The sequence below is a fragment of the Leucoraja erinacea genome, chromosome 19, assembly GCF_028641065.1.
Source record: "Leucoraja erinacea ecotype New England chromosome 19, Leri_hhj_1, whole genome shotgun sequence".
Lineage (NCBI taxonomy): Eukaryota > Metazoa > Chordata > Chondrichthyes > Rajiformes > Rajidae > Leucoraja > Leucoraja erinaceus.
The window spans coordinates 28822310-28839146 of record NC_073395.1 but is presented as its reverse complement, the minus strand read 5'-3'; positions in this window follow the sequence as shown (position 1 = coordinate 28839146).

The window sequence follows — 16837 nt, the reverse complement described above, 5'->3', positions numbered from 1 at the left end:
GAGTTGAACAGGTACTTTGTATCCATCTTCACTAAGGAGGACACAAACAATCTTCCTGATGTACTAGTGGCCAGAGGATCTGAGGTGACGGAGGAACTGAAGGAAATCCACATTAGGCAGGAAATGGTGTTGGGTAGATTGATGGGATAAATCCAAAGGGTCTGGTGGTCTGCATCTCAGGGTACTTAAGGAAGTGGCTCTAAAAATCATAGTCGCATTGGTGATCATTTTCCAATGTTCTATAGCTTGGAGGGTAGCAAATGTTATCCCACTTTTTAAGAAAGGCGGGAGAGAGAAAACAGGGAATTATAGACCAGATGGCAGGGAAGATGCTGGAAATAGCGGCACATTTGAATAGCTGTAACAGTATTGGTCCAAGTCAGCATGGATTTATGATGGGGAAATCATGCTTGACTAATATTCTGGATTTTTTATAGGACGTAACTAGGAAAATGGACATGGGAGAGCCAGTAGATGTAGAGTACCTGGACTTTCAGAAAGCATTCGATAAGGTCCCACATAGATTAGTGGGCAAAATTTGGGCACATGGTATTGGGGATAGAATGCTGACATGGATAGAAAATTGGTTGGCAGACAGGAAACAAAGAGTAGGGATTAACAGGTCCCTTTCAGAATAGCAGGCAGTGACTAGTGGGGTACTGCAAGGCTCGGTGCTGGGACCACAGCTATTTACATTATACATCAATGATTTAGATGAAGGGATTCAAAGTAACATTAACAAATTTGCAATGACACAAAGCTGCATGACAGTGTGAACTGTGAGGAGGATGTTATGAGAATACAGTTCGACTTGGACAGGTTGGGTGAGTGGGCAGAGATGCAGTTTAATGTGGATAAGTGTGAGGTTATCCACTTTGGTAGCAAAAACAGGATGGCAGATTATTATCTAAATGGTGTCAAGTTGGAGAAAAAGGGAAGTACAACAGGATCTGGGGGTCCTTGTTCATCAGTGAATGAAAGCATGCAGGTACAGCAGGCAGTAAAGAAAGCAAATGGCATGTTGGCCTTCATAACAAGAGGGTTTGAATATAGGAGCAAAGAGGTCCTTCTGCAGTTGTACAGGGCCCCAGTGAGAACACACCTGGAGTACTGTGTGCAGTTTTGGTCCCCTAATTTGAGGAAGGACATTCTTGCTATTGAGGGAGTGCAGCATAGGTTTACAAGGTTAATTCCCAGGATGGCAGGACTGTTATATGCTGAGGGAATGGAGCAGCTGGTCTTGTATACTCTGGAATTTTGAAGGATTAGAGGGGATCTTATTGAAACATAAGATTATTAAGGGTTTGGACACGCTAGAGGCAGGAAACGTGTTCCCGATGTTGGGGGAGTCCAGAACCAGGGGCCACAGTTTAAGAATAAGGGTAAAGCCAATTAGAACACAGATGAGGAAACACTTTTTCACACCGAGAGTTGTGAGTCTGTGGAATTCCCTGCCTCAGAGGGCGGTGTAGGCCAGTTCTCTGGATACTTTCGAGAGAGAGCTGGATAGGGTTCTTAAATATAGCGGAGTCAGGGCATATGGGGAGAAGGCAGGAATGGGGTACTGATTGGGGATAATCAGCTATGATCACATTGAATGGCGGTGCTGGCTCGAAGGGCCGAATGGCCTACTAGCGCACCTATTGTCTATTGTGTTGCCGCCTTCACTTCATTGGATTTACACACTGATTATCTGACCTGTCTTGCCTATATTCATTCACAGTATTCTTTGGTAGACAATTCCCAAAACTCCATAATCTCTACATTTAGAAATTTTGATCCTGTTCTGAACAACAAACCCTTTGTCTTGTGACTTGCCGCCCAGTCAGGGGAAATCCTTGCATACTCTTTCACACCATACACATCTTCTATCTATATTACTAAAACTCTGTTCTTGACCGGTTTCGGCTTTCTTTGTTGCGGTTTCCGAGAGAACGCCGCCACCTACGGCCGTTATTTTTGGCCACCTCGCTCAGAGCCCCCCTCCGCCGCGTGTGTGCTGAGGATTATTCCCGTCGATGAAAATTGAGAGATATTAATGTTTTTACAACATTCCCCATTCTCTCTGCTGCCCCTGCTGGAGGGAGGGGGAGCGACTATAAAACCAGGAAGTGGTGTGCCTCAATCAGCCTCTGCAAGTGGTGTGCCTCAATCAGACTCTGCAAGTGGTGTGCCTCAATCAGAGCTTTGAATGACTGACAAATGTCTACAGCACTGTGAGTACCCTTAATTTGGTTTGGAAATGAAAATATGGTTTGAAGTAAAAAAGCACTGCCTGCAAACGTTTGTTTGGGTTGAATTAAAAAGGCACTCTCTCTCTCTCTCTCCCCACATCTCTCTCTCTCCCCATCCCGGTCTCTTTCTCTCTCTCCCCCTCCTCCCCCTCCTCTCCCTCCCCCCCCTCCCCTCTCCCCCCCCTCTCCACTCCCCCTCCCTCCCTCCTCTCCCCCATCCCCCCTCCCCCCCACAACCACACATTGGGGGAACAGACCCAACGGGTCTGCACTTGGTCTAGTCTATATTACTAAATCTCTGTTCTTGACCGCTTTTGGCCATCTGTGCTGCGATTTACGAGAGAACGCCGCCACCTACGGCCGTCATTTTTGGCCACCTCGCTCAGAGCCCCCCTCCGCCGCTGTGTGTACCGAGGATTTTCCCGTCGCTGAAAAATGACAGATATTAATGTTTTTACAAAAATTCCCCATTCTCTCTGCTGCCCCCGCTGGAGGGAGGGAGGGAGGGGGAGGGACGATAAAACCAGGAAGTGGTGTGCCTCAATCAATGTCTGCATGCTGGAGGGCACCGAGCTCTGAATGACTGAACATATGTCTACACAACTGTGAGTAAGCAATGCCTGCAAATGGTTGTTTGGGTTGAAGTAAAAACGGCACTCTCTCTCTCTCCCCCCCTCTCCTCTACCCCCTTTTTCTCCCCCTCCTCCCCTCCATCCCCTCTCCCACCGTCCCTCCCCTAAACTTTAGGCACCGACTTTAACATCGGAAGCCTGGGAGCTCCAGGCTGGTGCGGCCTTGTCGGCTTCCGCAGCCGCGGTCTCCAACCAGGAAGCGGCAGTTCCAGGTGGCCCAGCCGCCGAGAGGACTCTCCCGATGCCGGGGCAAGATCACCCGGTGAGAACGGCCAGGAACATCGGGCCTCCGTAGAGGCAATTGCGGTAGCCTCAACAGGCCTTACTTTGGGTTGAACTTGGGGTGGGGACTGGACATTGTGCCTTCCCCCACAGTGCTATCCACTTTGGGGGGATGATTTTTTTGTCTAATGTAATCCTGTAAGTCTGTGTCCAAGATGGCTGCCGTGAAGAGAGAGTGGACGCTGGTGCGCTTTGGCTGCTGCTGCTCTCTCTTCACACTGTGTTTTTGATTTTCTGTTTTTGGATTGAATTTTGTTTTTAATTTGTGTCTCTGTGATGTCTTTATTACTTATTTTATTCTGATTATATGTTTTTATTCCTATTAATCTATGTAAGGTGTCCTTGAGATTTCTGAAAGGCACCCATTAAATAAAATGTATTATTATTATTATTAAACTCCTCTCTCCCTCCACACACCCCTACCCCCTTGCCTCCACCCTCCCTACCACTCCCCCTCTCTCTCTCTCCCCCCTGCCCCACCTTTCCCCCCCTCACCCACCCTCCCTCTTCTCCTCCTCTCCACCCCCATCCCTCTTGCCCCTCTCTCAGTGTCTCTGTCTCTGTCTCTCTCTCTGCCCCTTCTCTACTCGGCCATCACTCTCTACCCCCCCTCCCCCTCTAGATGTGACTGCACGTTGGGGGCTATGCGTTAGTAGATAGGGTGGTTATGGGGTAAAAGGAGCAAATTAATAATATTAATATAATATCAAGGGGGGGTAATTAGCGTGAGTGCGGGGGTAGTTAGTGTGTGTGACGCTGCATGCCGCCTCTTTCCCTCCCCTCCCCCCCCCCCCCCACCCCCCGCACGTTGGGGGAACAGACCCAACGGGTCTGCACTTGATCTAGTATATTACTAAATCTCTGATCTTGACCGCTTTTGGCCGACTGTGCTGCGATTTCCGAGACAATGCCGCCACCTACAGCTGTCATTTTTGGCCACCTCGCTCGGAGCCCCCCTCCGCCGTATGAGTGCGGAGGATTTTTTCCGTCGATGAAAAATGAGAGATATTAATGTTTTTACAAAATTCCCCATTCTCTCTGCTGCCCCCGCTGGCGGCAGGGGGAGGGACTATAAAACCAGGAAGTGTCATGCCTCACTCAGTTTCTGCCAGACCAGGAAGCGAGGTCACAGCTCTCTGAGCTGCGAATAACACTGAGCGCACATCTACTCCATGGCGAGTCCCCTCGATGCGGCTGTAAAGTGGCAGCAGCCCTTTTTAACAAGTTTGTGTTCACAAGATGAATTTTGGTTGTCGGGTGTCTGCAGCCCAATTGTTTGCCTCGCCTTTTTAACAAGTTTGTGTTAACAAGATGAATTTTGGTTGTCGGGTGTCTGCAGCCCAATTGTTTGCCTTGGCTTGGCTTTTAAAATCGTTGCAACAGTTGGATGCCTGCCCAAGCATCCATACGGCCCACAATATCTATACTAGCCCTCTGGAAACCAGTACCTTCAGCCCGCAACACCCATACTAGCGACCCCCCCCCACTAGCGAGCAGTATTGGAATTGGTGGAGAGGTGGACTATTGCGTTGGTGACCAGCCCTCCCGTGTGATGCTGGGACCCAACGGGTCCCACTTAGTCTAGTTTTATATATTTCTACAAGGTCAGCTTTCCTATACTAAACTGTTGGAGAGTGCACTTCACAACTCCTCATATGAAAACTTCCCCATGCCAAGAATGAAACTGGTAAATTTTCCATCACAAATGGCACTTTGCAATTCAAACAGCCACTCTGCTTTGTATCATCAAAAAACTTACATTACACACTTGAGTACCCAAGTACATTCAAATCAAAACTATATATTCATAAATAAAAGTTCAAGACTGTTGCTGTTTCTTTCTTCCAGTACACATGGGAAGTTACTAGCTTCCCTTTTGGTGTTGTTCATAGCAAAGATACTAGAGCTATAGTATCTTTGATTCATAGTGTAATGTAACTGCAGACTTGAGGAGGAATATAGCATTTGCATGACAATGGTGGCACTCAATAACAATGAGATCCCAGCTGAGGTACTGTGTTTTATTCATCAAGCTCTCTGCTTAATGAAAGAGAACATCAAAGCTTTGATGAGATGCAGAATGATTTAGTTCAATGGTATAAAGGATGACAGACTTGAATTACATGGAAAGTCAAGAGTTCACATTTGCAAGGTGGTAGGAAAGAATTTTGTTATGACAACACAAAAAAAATGTAATATTGTAATACTTGCCTTCCCTGTAACTATCAAACTGTACAACTCCTCCCCCTTCTGTCCCTGAGGTAGACTGAGACTGACTCCGCCCTCCCCCGCCCTCCCCAATGTTTGCACATTCCCTATCCTTTCCACTCGTCACTATAATTTCATGTTTCATGTATTTTGTGTCTTTAAGACTGTTGGAAGATCAATTTCCCTCCTGGGATAAAGTTCTATCGTATCATGATGCAGACATTTGTACAAAGGTCTGTAATAGTAAAAAAAATGTGAGAGATGTAAAAAAACAGAACTGATTTGTACAAGACCTTAAAACTATTTTAAAAAATGGTAACTTTAAACTACACTTTGCCTTACCATTATTCACGATGGCTAAAGATCATATTTGTTTCATCATATCTTCAAATATCAAATGACCAAACTGCCAACCTCACATAGCATCACAAACTCACATTCACCTCCTGAAACAAGAGATTATTGATTATTTTTAATATGCAGGTGGGGAAAATGGTAAATTTCAAGTCTAACTATCGAATAGATTAAATGAAAATCTTTCTCCAAAATACAGCAGTTAATTACAAAAACACTTATTTAAGGAAATAAGCGCACTTTAAACAAAGCCATGAAGGGATACAAACAGCAAGGCAAAAATTTGAATAGCTACCAGTCTGGCATGATCTGGCCTAGTGGTGAAAAAAGTAAGTGTTAGCAATAATGGTTTGTTTTCTTGCTTTGCTAACCATCAGTGCGCCCTGATCCACTTTATGATCCCCACACTCTCAGATCTGCCACTTGATCAACACATCAATAGTAGATGTGTAGGAAAGAACTTCAGATGCTGGTTTAAATCGAAGGTAGTCACAAAATGCTGGGGACGTTTTGTGTCGAGACCCTTTTTCAGACATTTCCTTCAAAAGACTCATCTATTTCCATCAACTCCTATCATCTCCAACTCCATCTTGTTCTTGACAAGTGAAGTGAACTAGGTGCAGTGGACCTTATCAACTCGAAGCCTAGCCTCTCTTGCCAGGCAATGTTCCATTAACTTTAGATCTGCAGCTCTAAATACTCAGGTTTTTAATTATCTCCTGGAATAACATTTCCACAACTACCTTCATAAAATTGTTATCCAAACCTCAGCTGCTTGCATTCCATATTAAGCACCAAGTGAAAAAATAAAGTACTGAAGCAACTCAATGGATCAGGCAGCATCTGTCGTTCCCTGTGTCTCCCATAAAGACTAAGTGGTCAGGTCTGTGCGACAACATAAAATGGTTTTCACACGAAGAAAACATAACCATTCTACTAGAGTGATACAGTGTTTTACCAGGCCCTTCGGCCCAACTTGCCCACACCGGCCAACTTGTCCCAGCTACACTAATCTCTGCTGCACCCGCTGAGTTTCTCCAGCATTTTTGTGTACACTAATCCCACGTTTGGTCCATATCCTTCCAAACCTGTCCTATCCATGTCCCTTTTTAATTGTTTCTTAAATGTTGGGATAGTCCCTGCCTCAACTACCTCCTCTGACAGCTTGTTCCACACACCCACTACCCTTTGTGTGAAAATGTCACCCCTGAGATTCCTAGTAAATCTTTCCCCCTTCACCTTAAACCCATGTCCTCTGGTCCTCGATTCACCGACTCTGGGCAAGGGACTGTGTATCTACTCGATCTATTCCTCTCATAATTTTATACACCTCAATAAGACCACCCCTCATCCTTGTGCGCACCGAGGAATAGTCCCAGTTTACTCAATCTCTCCCTGTAGCTCAGACCCTCTAGCTCTGGCAACATCCTTGTAAATCTTCTCTGTACCCTTTACCAATGCTAACATATCCTAATGTATTATCAGGAATCAAATTCCCATGGGACATGGAAGCTTTTTGGCACAAGAATTAATTGTTTTGGCACCCATATTTACTCCGTAAAGCATCTTTGGATGTTTTATGAATTCAAGTATTAATAGAAAATTGAAAATACACATTTAGTCTCTTATAACAGGACTAAAATAAATTCAAATTTAACGATACCATAATGATATTGAACATTTTATTCAAGCTCTTAAATCGAATGCAACCAGATATAAAGCATTTAGTTTTGATCAATAAAACTGCTGTACATTAAATGACAAAGTGAAAGTGCAACATTTCTTCTTATCCCACAATCTTGATTTTTTTTTTACTTAAATAAAAATATCCAGTGTAGTGTATATAGTCCCAAAGAGGTACATCAGCAAATCTAAATTAATAGAGCGAAGATTATGCATTCATTCTCCGCAAATAGCACTAAAAGCGCTACATTTTATTCTACTCTCTCAACCACCCTAAACATAACTAATTGACATTTCTTCCAACAGAAAGTGGCTGCTCCTGAGTATTGAAGTTATTCTCTTTGTCGTCACGTGCCAATTCATGAACTTGTTGGGCAGTAATCTTTCCATTTTGCAGGCTGCAGACAATTAAATCACAGGTTGTAACTTGTGCAACCAGATTTACATTCACAAGTCACAGTGCCACTTGACATTATAATAACATTTTAAAACCAAAACAAAATCACATTGGCAAAGTGTTCATTCCAGAAGCATGCAATCTCTATAAAAAAAGTTCTGCTCTATTGGGGGTACTGAGGACTTCATCCTCAATGAGAAATAATTTGAGACACTTGACTGTTTCAACTCCTCATTGAGCCCGTCAAATTAGTAAAAAAGGGAATAAGATCTAAAATTCCTCAAGGAACCTAGAGACTTCCAAAAAGATAGAGCACTTCCCGCATTTAAAACATTTATGAAGAGTGTTATTCACCCGAATTAAGAATGATTCAAATATTTCTGAAAGTGGACACAAAATGCTGGAGTAACTCAGCGGGACAGGCAGCATCTCTGGAGAGAAGGAATGGGTGACGTTTCAGAACGAGACCCTTCTTCAGAGTTCTCCTCATACATATTTCTGATGGTGGTTTACTTAGTAAATTAAGGCCAGCACAGTTAGTAGTACTTAGGATTGCTGAACTGTGTATATTGTTACTTGCCTACATATCTACCTCTTCCACCTTGCTCAAAAATGAAGCAAAACAAGTTTTAGCACGAACAAACAAGGCAAGTATAGATAGATGGTAGCTTGAACAGAACCACAAATAACTAAATGAGGCAAGGACATTGGTAATTATCTTCAAGTCCAAGATAAAGGAAAAAAACCCAAAACCACAGGCAGGTATGTTAATATCATTAGAAGCTTGGGTTAGACAAAGCAATTCAAATTAGCAAACATGATAAAAATGTGGACTAGGACGTGACATGGTGTTCCACAATTCGGGCTTAAAGTGACGTCTGAGAAATTTGCACATAGAATAAAAATTAAAAATGATGGTTATGGCCCGAAGTAATACCAGATATGCAAGTATGATGAAACAAAGTAAAAAAGTGTACAAACACAGACTTTGACCTTGTTTGATAGTTCATTCCTTACACTAACACGCAAGAGAAGGAACCGGTCAGGGAACGTATGACCATGCCAACACTGGTACAGGATACAAGTGCTTGCCTGCCTGCTGTTCTTTGAATAAATAATATTGTCTACATATTTGACTGTTCTATGATATTAAGTGCCTTTTTCTGGTAACAAAGGTGGAAATAGATCTAGTAAATCATTCAAGTGACATTTTGGAAACACTCAAAAATTCAGCAGCATCTCTGAAGAAGATTCACGTCTCCAGTTCTGAAAGGTCAAAGACCTAAACATCAGCACCATCTCTCCAAAACTGTTGACCAACCCAAATATATCCAACATTTTTTTCTTCTTCAGATTCCTAACATCTGAGTGTTTTGCATTCCCCCACCCCCCCAAAAAAAGTTTATACTTTTAAATCATTTGATTAATAAAAACAAATGTTCCTATCGCATAGACATCAAGAACACGCAGAGACAAAGGAGGCTGCAGAAAGTGGTGGTCATTTTCCTGCCCATCACCAGTATTGATCTCTGCACCATCAAGGGGATCGCCTTACTGTGACCATTGGGCAGGAGTTACAGAAGCATGAAGCCCCACACCACTAACTTCAGAAACAATAGTTTTCCTACAACCGTCAGGAACTTGAACCAACTTGTGCAATCCTAATCTTACCGCATCAAGGGAACACTACAGACTACCCTTTCACAACCATGGACTGGTTTTCCCCAATTGTGTTTCTGCAGTTTTTTTCTTTTTTCACTGACTTGTATAATTTAGGTTTCATCTGGGTTTGTGCATGTGATGCTCCCACAAGCAAGACTTCAACAGTACCTGTACCTCACTACACTAATGCATTATGACAATCAACTCAACTTGACTTGAGTGAAATTGATACTTTGAACAGCAACATCAACCAGAGCTATTGCTAAGTAGCCCAATCCCCCATTATGACAGAACGAGGCAGCAATGGTTAGGGTCTTGCAATCTACAAAAGGTATTATTGCTGACATTTGCAAAGCAGACACACCTTTCTATTTGTGTAGGAAAGAACTGGAGATGTTGGTTTAGTTTAGAGATACCACGCAGAAATAGGCCCTTCGGCCCACTGAGCCTGCGTCGACCAGCGATCCCCGCACATTAACACTATCCTTACACCAAAGATAGACACAAAATGCTGGAGTAACTCAGGCAACATCTCTGGAGAAAAAGATTGGGTGACATTTTGGGTCAAGATCCTTCTTCAGTCTGAGAGTCGGGGAGAGGGAGACTAGAGATATGGACGGGTAAGGTGTGAAAATGACAGATCAAGGCAGACAATGCTCAACAAAATGTAAAATGGTGCATTGTTAGTTGAGGGGAAAGTGGCAAGGAGACATGCAATCAATAAAATTAATCAAGAGGACAGTGAAACCAGGGTGAGGGAGGGACGGAGAGAGAGGGAAAGCAAGGGGTATTTGAAGTTAGAGAAATCAATATTCATACCACTGGGTTGAAAGCCACCCAAGCAAAATACCTTTCATATTACTGTGTACAGTTTGATACTATGATGAGATGTCAGGTACTGACAATTAATACAGTGTTTTAATTATGCCCTTAATTATAAAATCAAAAAAGGCCAAGCAGTTGCTTCAGACATTTTGCTCCAAATTCATTTTATTGAGCCTGTTGAAATCTGATTTATAATAAACATTTATATTATATCAAATTAAAATGTGGTATAGATAAATAAGTGTCTGTCATTTACAACAGTAGTGTATTTGAACAAGAGTATAAAATACAGATAATAGAACTTACTCTGTAGGATTCACGTGCTTCGGTTTCATTAGTCTTTGCGAACAAGGAGATAACATGCTGTCTGTTGGACTCCTGAAAAGTTTCCTACAAATGAAAATTGTTTCAGTAAACCAAAATATTACAAGATATGGGTATTCAAGTTTTCTTCCTTTCGAAAATACTTACTTTTCTTGTGCTCGTTTTCTTTTTGTTAAACTTGGAGTTGGGGGTTTCAGGTTTGGGTCGCTATGTTTTGTTAAGGCTTTGTTCGTATTCATTTCAAAATCTTAGGAGGAATGAAGAGAGAGAAAAATAAATTAGAAAAAGCATCTACAGATAAATATAACTGTTGCATATATACATCGATACAAATATAATAACATATTTATCCATAGATGTTTGTACCAATTTTAGCCATATTTGGGCCAAAGGACCAGTTTCCACGCTGCATGACTAAGTTGTCAAACCCACCAATTCCTGAGCAAATCCCTGCTGACTCTCCCCAATTAATCATTGCCTTTCCAAATGAAAATGTATACCATCCTTGGGAATATATGCCAGTGAGTTAACCAAAAAGATACAATATTAGCAGTCCTCCAATTTTCTATTACTCTTCCTGCAGCTGGAGGATTGAAAGGTCATGAAAGAAAACTCCAATAATGCAGTATCCAGTTGTTTGGCTATTTTTTTATCATCCATTACAATACAATACAATTTATTTGTTGTCATTTGAACCTCATTGAAGTTCAAACAAAATTTGGTGAAATTAGTAGCCCCAGCCCCTGATTTCTGAGACTTTTCCCCCTTCGCTTGCCGCCCCTCCCCGATCCAGCAGGGGTTAGTTATACTGGCCACACCATTGTACCTCCCCATCTCAACAAAAAAGTACAAAACTGCAGATGACAGAAAGTTGAAATAAAAACCAAGGTTGCTGGCAACGTTCAGTAGGTCAAGCAAAATGGCTGGAAAGAGAATCAGTTAACATTTCAGATAAAAAAACTTTTTCCTTCCACACATTGTGCCTAACCCGTTGAGTGATTCTAGCAATTTGTTTCTATCCCATGCAAATTGAATCCCAAATTTGCTCTTTCCTTCGTTACTGTTGTTCTTTCTGACTTGAGAATAAACGACATGAAGTGGCTGAATGAGACGTGTATAACACTCTTGGTGTTTGTTTCTGAACGGCTTCCACAATGCTGAGAATTGATAGCCGTTCATAAACAAACACCAAGAATGTTGTACACGTCCCATTCAGCCACTTCATGTCGTTAAGGCACGTCATTAACATTTAAAAAAAAAACATTCACATTATGTACATGACAAACTTATTTTAATTGGCATGCAAATTAAGGTGTTATGTATAAAGCAAAAAGTACTGAAGGAACTCGGCGAACCAGGCAGCATCTGTGAATGGGAAATTAATAGAAACGTTCTCGGTCAGGACCCTTCAGCATATTTACAAAAATACGAAGTGTTGGAGGAACTCAGCGGGTCAGGCAGCATCTCTGAAGTACAACTGCCTAACCCACTTAGTTATTCCATACTTTGTGCTTCACTCAAGATTCCACGACTGCAGTTTCTTGTGTCCCCAAATGTAAAAACATTGGAATTGTTTGCTGGTGTGAGAAGCGGATTTGGAAGGCTGCCAACTTTGCAGCTTTGATTATTTGTACGTAGCAGTTTACCAAGAAACTATTTGGAGCAACTTGTCAACACAAGAACAGAGGGAATATTAAATAAAACAAATAAAAATTATGAAAATTGAATACATCTGAATATATATATTGTATACAAACATATTTTACAGATTTACAGCGATTGTCATGTACAAAAATTGTGCTTTATATCAATTTAGTTAAATAAAAGGTCACACAAACTATTAGAAAGCATGATATAGTACTCTAATGAAGATAGCACAACATAACCTTCTTCCAACATGTAGTTCAATAAAAATGTAATTTACCCCAATTCAGAATATTTCACTTTATTTTTCATCATTGGTTTATCTAAATTATACTGGATTAGCCATTTAAATCGGGAAGTTTTGGATTCAGACGGTTTCGATTTCAGAGATTGGGGAAAATAATGTTGACGCCAAATGAGAAGCTTATTGGGGGAGCGTTGGTGTAACCCGGCGGGTCAGGCAGCGTCTGTGGAAGGAATGGACAAGCGACCCTTCCTCACACCGCCGGGCCTGGGTGGAAAACACTTCCAGTCTGAAGACAGACCCCAACATGAAATGTCGCTTGTTCATTCCCTCCACAGATGCTGCCCGAGTTCCAGCACTTGATGCTGCACGACACCAGCACTTTGACTTCGGCATCACGAGTCACTTCACATTGAAATAAAAATCAGGACCGAATTAACTAAGGATTGTCTTTTAACAGAAAGACGCCGCGGCCACTGGGCAGAGACTCACCGGTAGGAATTAACTGAAAGCGGTGTTGCTTCAGTTCGGCTGTGTCGGCGCTGATCTCCGTGCAGTACCCGCTCCCTCGCCACCGCTTTAATTCTGCGGCCGTTCAGCCCGCCTCCGGCTCCCGCCCCGTTCCTTTCAAACGATCACAACAAGCGCGCGGGAAGACCCAACTGCCAGTGGGCGGGGCGTGTGGGGGCGGGGCTGTGTGTATGTGCGGGGTGAGGGGCGGGACAAGAGAGCGAGGGCCGGAGGTAGGGGCGGGGCGGGGCGTGGTGCCCGGGACGGGGCAGGTATCACAATGTGTGTGGGGGCGGGCGTATATGCAGGGGAAGGGGTATAGGGTGATTTCACCAAAGGTCAAATGAGCGTAGATCCCCCCTCACGTGACCGAAAATTCTGACTGGAGGACATCTCTCAGTTTGGTACATGTAAGTGAATGGGGAAACACGCACTTTCCCACCCGTTAACAAGATGGAAAACGGCCGATTTTTGAGCTGAAATTTTCTGTGCTAGTCGGGGTGACCGTGAAGCACAGCGACCTAAAATTTCAGGCAAAACAAAAGATAGAAAGTGAGGTAATTACAAGAGGGAACTGAAGGTAGAAAGCCGCGGAAATGAACAGCTGACAATTGCCGTGGTGATTTTAAGATCCAAAATATCGGGAATTATCGCATTTGTTCGCTGAATTTCATCAAAACTAAGGCATTATTAACTTACTTTTGATGAAATTCAGCGAGCAAACGCGATAATTCCCGATATTTTGGATCTTAAAATCACCACGGCAATTGTCAGCTGTTCATTTCCGCGGCTTTCTACCTTCAGTTCCCTCTTGTAATTACCTCACTTTCTATCTTTTGTTTTGCCTGAAAAATTAGGTCGCTGTGCTTCAGGGTCACCCCGACTAGCACAGAAAATTTCAGCTCATAAATCGGCCGTTTTCCATGTTTTTAACGGGTGGGAAAGTGCGTGTTTCCCCATTCACTTACATGTACCAAACTGAGAGATGTCCTCCAGTCAGAATTTTCGGTCACGTGAGGGGGGGATCTACGCTCATTTGACCTTTGGTGAAATCACCCTATATGCGGGGTAAGGGGTATATGCGGGGATGGGGTATATGCGGCGGGCGGGCGTCTATGCGGGGGGCGGAGCGTGTGGGGCGGATCCAACCTCCCTGACCAAGACAGGCACAAAGTGCTGGAGTAACTCTGTGGAAGACAAAAATGCTGGAGAAACTCAGTGGGCTAGGCAGCATCTACGGAGCAAAGGAATAGGCGACGTTTCGGGTCGAGACCCTTCTTCAGACTGATGTAACTCTGTAGTCACTCTGGAGTGTCAAAAGGACCTGTCCCACTTGACCGTCATTTGCGCGTAATTTACGCGACATCATTTACGTGTCGCGATGCGCGCATGGTGCGCGATTGCATAGGCAGTGAAGCGCGGCCGCACGCGGCGTCGCAGGATTTTGTGCACAAAATCTTTGCGCGCCATTTGCGTGACGGCCAAGTGGGACAGGTCGGGTTTCATATTCAGATGTATTCAATTTTCATATTTTTTATTTGTTTTATTTTAGAATCGGGTCCAAAGTAAATTGAAGGAACAGCGCCTCGTATTTCGCTTGATTTCTCTAACTATTTTGATTTCTCCAACTTCAAATGACCCTTGCTTTTTCGCTCTACCCCCCGTCCGTCCCCCACTCTAGTTCGCCAACTAGTTTCACTATCCTCCTGATTAATTTTACTGATTGTATGCCTCGTTGTCACCTTCCCCTCACCTAACAATGAACTCATTTAAATTTCCTTGATCATTTGTTTGATCTGTTGTTTTCACACCTTATCCTTACATATCTCTAGTCACTCTCTCACCGGACTCTCAATCTGAAGGGTATCCACCCAGAATGTAACCCATTCCTTTTCTCCAGGGATGCTGTGTGTCTCGCTGAATTACTCCAGCATTTTGTAAGTATCTTTGGTGTAAACCAGCATCTGCAGTTCCTTTCTACACTATTCTTATGAAGTTGTCCCAGGGAGAACATGCAATTCCATAAAATATTCCAAAAGATAATTCCATTGGATCGAACCTGGGTTTCCAGCACTGTTGTCCAAGTCTCCGACTCTGCTGCCCAAACAAAATATATGGTGCTGTTCCTCTAGTTGGAGGATTTGATGCATAAAGTACCAGTTACATGGCATGTAAACAAACCCTTTGTTTAGTTTAGCTTCAATATACATCGTTGAAAGAGGCCCTTCAGTCCATGCCGACCAGCGATCTCCGCACATTAACACTATCCGATACCCACTAGAGACAATTTTTATATTTACCAAGCCAATTAACCTACAAACCTGTTTGGAGTGTGGGACGAAACCGAAGATCTGGGAGAAACCCCACGCAGGTCATGGGGAGAACGTACAAACTCCGTACAAACAGCACCTTTAGTCGGGATTGAACCCCGGTCTCTGGCACTGCAGTCGCTGTAAGACAGCAACTCTACCGCTGCGCCACCATAACTCAGCGGAACCGGCAGCATCTCTGGAGAGAAGGATTGGGTGACATTTTGGGTCGAGACCCTTCTTCAGTCTGAGAGTCAGGGGAGAGGGAGATTAGAGATATGGAAGGGTAAGGTGTGAAAATGATAGATCAAGACAGACAATGCTCAACAAAATGTAGAATGGTTCATTGCTGGTTGAGGGGAAAGTGACAACGAGGCATGCAATCAAAATTAATCAGGAGGATATTGAAACTAGGGTGAGGGAGGGGAGGGAGAGGGAAAGCAAGGGGTATTTGAAGTTAGAGAAACCAATATTTATACCGCTCAAGCAAAATACATCTTTCGTATTGCTTTGTAGTTTGACAGTGATGAGATGTCAGGTACTGAAAATTAATACAGATGTGTTTTAATTATGCCCTTAATTACAAAATCAAAAAGGCTAACTCAAACAGTTGTTTCAGACATTTTGCTCCAGGTTCATTATTTGGCGTCTGTAGAAATCTGGTTTATAATAAACATTCATATTATATTAAATTAAAATGTGGTGTAGGTAAATATGTGTCTGTCATTTACAACGGTAGTGCATTTGAACAAGATTATAAAATAGATAGACAATAGGTGCACGAGTAGGCCATTCGGCCCTTCGAGCCAGCACCGCCATTCATGGCTGATCATCCCCAATCAGTATCCCGTTCCTGCCTTCTCCCCATATCCCGCCAGATAATAGAACTTACTCTACAGGATTCATGTGCTTCGGTTTCATCAGTCTTTGTGAACAAGGAGATAACATGCTCTCTGTTCGACTTATGAAAAGTTTCCTTATTGATGCCAACCAGCTGAGCTGGTTCCATTCCCCTTCATTTGGCCTAAATCTCTCTTCATTTGGCTCTAAATCTTGCCTATTCATGAACCTAGTTGGAAATCTAGGTTATTTTGCACTGGTAGAAATTGCAATCAAGTTGGAACTGGCAGAAATTGCAAAAGATGATCTGTTCAACATTGAGTCTGGTGACATGGAAGGCAAGAACCAGAGGAACTTGGTTCTTGCCTTGTGTGGCTGGAGATAGGGTGAGAACAGAAGTGCAGGAAAGAGATGAAAAGCAGTCAAGAAATCTGTGCACTGTGGTAGGTCAACGATGGTTGGTGAATTATTACTTTATACATTAATATTCTCCAGATTACTACAAAAAAAGTTTGAAAGATCAGTATTCACATAAAAGATAAAAATAATTGTTCCGATGTATTTTATAAGAAATAGAAATTGAAGAATTATATGAAAGGAAGAAATATCAAGATACAAGTCATGGACAGGGTTCAGCTGCGGTGGAAAATTAAGCTTTGCAGACACAAGGGGTGAATGGCATCTTAAGT